This window comes from Colobus angolensis, unplaced genomic scaffold (genome assembly GCF_000951035.1).
Source record: "Colobus angolensis palliatus isolate OR3802 unplaced genomic scaffold, Cang.pa_1.0 Scaffold237, whole genome shotgun sequence".
In the NCBI taxonomy this organism is placed as follows: domain Eukaryota; kingdom Metazoa; phylum Chordata; class Mammalia; order Primates; family Cercopithecidae; genus Colobus; species Colobus angolensis.
Window position 1 is genome coordinate 2297504 of NW_012115566.1, and position 2941 is coordinate 2300444.

Genomic DNA, 2941 nt, shown 5'->3' on the forward strand with positions numbered 1-2941 from the left:
GTGAAACAACAGAAACTTGCTCCTTCAAATCTGGGTTTTGGATTTAGAGATTGGATTTTCTGTGAGGGAGCTGCAAACAAAATAGGTTTTTGTCTTTGTATTTCCTTATTAAAACAAGTAACTTACAATCATTTGGATAGACTTTACTGACACAGGTGAGGTGTGACCTGGGGATTATGGAAGGTGGATATGGAAAGACAGAATTGCTTCCTTTATTATAGTGAAACTTTACATGACAATGATGGTTTAATGCAGTCTTAAAAGAAAATGGAGCCGGGTGTGGTGGCTCATGCATGTAATCCCAGCAGTCTGGAAGGATTGAAGCAGGCAGATCACCTGAGGTCAGGAGTTCGAGACCAGCCTGGCCAACATGGTGAAACCCTGGCTCTACTAAAAATGCAAACATTAGCCTGGCATAGTGGCAGGCACCTGTAATCCTGGCTACTCAGGAGGCTGAGGCAGGAGAAGAGCTTGAATCTGGGAGGCGGAGGTTGCAGTGAGCCAAGATCGCACCATTGCACTCCAGCCTGGAGGACAAGAGCGAGACTTCCTCTGAAAAAAAAAAAAGAAAAAAGAAAATGAAAACTTTCGGCCGGGTGTGGTGGCTCACGCCTGTAATCTCAGTACTTTGGGAGGCCGAGGTGGGTGGATCACGTGGTCAGGAGATCAAGACCATCCTGGCTAACACGGTCAAACCCCGGGCGTGGTGGCAGGCGCCTGTAGTCCCAGCTACTCGGGAGGCTGAGGCAGGAGAATGGCGTGACCCCAGGAGGCGGAGCTTGCAGTGAGCCGAGATCATGCCACTGCACTCCAGCCTGGGCGACAGAGCGAGACCCTTTCTCAAAAAAGAAAAAAAAAAGAAAATTTTCTTAGTTAAAACTGATCAGCTTACTTGATTAGAGCATCGTGCTCATAATGCCAATATTAGGGGTCCCCATAGAGGCCAGGCCAATATATAATTTTTTTTTCTTTTTTTTTTTTTTTCTTTTTGTCTGAGACAGTCTCACTCTGTCTCCCCAGAACGATCTTGGCTCACTGCAACCTCCGCCTCCCGGGTTAAAGCAATCTCCTGCCTTAGCCTCCCAAGTAGCTGGGACTACAAAAGACTACCACTATGTCCAGCTAACTATTTTTGTATTTTTAGTACAGACGGGGTTTCACCATATTGGCCAGGCTGGTCTTGAACTCCTGACCTTGTGATCCGCCTGCCTCAGCCTCCCAAAGTGCTGGGATTATAGGCACGAGCCACCGCACCCGGCCGGGATATAATTTCTTTAAAGCCTTGACGGCTTCTAAGTATCAGTTCACACATCCACATGAGGTTGCCACGTTATCTATTTCTTGAACTCCTTTCTGTCATTCAGGGTAAAGAATGTCCAGTTCCCCACTTTGCTCAAAACGGAGCCCTGTTCCTTTTTCGAGATCCCCAAGGAAACTCTCTGCAGAAAACTGTTGACAAAGGTCTGCTCTCGAGATTCCAAGGAAGCCAAACTCACCTGCATTGCACAGATGAGATCCTGCACATTGGCACCTACTCGGGTAGGCACCACCTGGGCCTCTCAAAGCCTGCAGACAAACACAGAGTAAAAAGAAAGGTAGCGACCAGGCGCGGTGGCTCGTGCCTCTAATCCCAGCACTTTGGGAGGCTGAGGCAGGCGAACCATCTGAGGTCAGGAGTTCAAGACGAGCCTGGCCAACATGGCGAAAACAGGTCTCTACTAATTATCTGGCTGTGGTGGCACGCTCCTGTAATCCCAGGAGGCTGAGGCAGGAAAATCGCTTGAACCCAGGAGGAGAAGGGTGCAGTGGGCCGAGATCGCTCCACTGCACTCCAGCCTTGGCAACAAGGTGAGACTGTCTAAAAAAAAAAAGTAAAGAGGGTAATGGATTTAGGGTTCAACAACATAGCTCAGGACAAAGAAGGGACAAAGGTTCCTGAGATGGCTGAAGATCAAGGAGAGAATACAAAAAGTCTTTCTGTGTTTATGCTTAATAATATGCAAAGATTCTATCGGTTCAAACAGAGACTCACAGAAGCAACATGACAAAAAGAAAAGGCATCATATTTTTTATCCAAAAACCTTTTGCTTGTTAGGCAAAATAGTAACCTTTACACGATAGAAAAATATACCCTGGAAGATCTGAGAATAGAAGGTGCTGGCCGGGTGCGCTGGCTCACGCCTGTAATCCCAGCACTTTGGGAGGCCGAGGCAGGTGGATCACTTGAGATCAGGAGTTCAACAACAACCTGATCAACATGGTAAAACTCCGTCTCTACTAAAAATACAAAAATTAGCCAGGCGTGGTGGCGGGCGCCGTAATCCCAGTTATTCCGGAGGCTGAGACAGGAGAATTGCTTGAGCCCAGGAGGCAGAGGCTGCAGTGAGCCGTGATCGCGCCACTGCAATCCAGTCTGCGCAACAAAGTGGGAAACTCCGTCTCAAAAAAAAAAAAAAAAAGGAGCTATGTCTATACAATACAGCTTCAGTGATTCGGTGCGTAGTGGCTCACGCCTCCAATCCCAACACTTTATTTAGTTAGTTGAGGCGGAAGGATCACTTGAGCCAAGGAGTTAGAAGACAGTCCTGGAGTTAGAAACCAGCCCTGGCAACACAGTAAGACCCCATCTCTACAAAAAAAAATTAAAAATTAGCCGGCCTTTAGTGGCTTACGCTGAGGCGGGAGTATTACTTGAGCCCAAGAGTTCAAGTGAGCTGATTATGCCACTGCCCTGCAGCCTGGACTACAAAGCAAGACCTTGCCTTCGCACTGGTTGAAGGGAGCGAGTCACAATAGTGGTTCCCTCTGTATAGTGATTGGAAAGGAACTTGGAGTGCTCTTGAGTTGCGTGCTGGTAAGCGGGGTTTATTCGGTTTGTGGAGAATCATCCAGGTGAATATTTATATGTGAGAGGTTTTTTTTTTTTTTTTTTTTTTTTTTT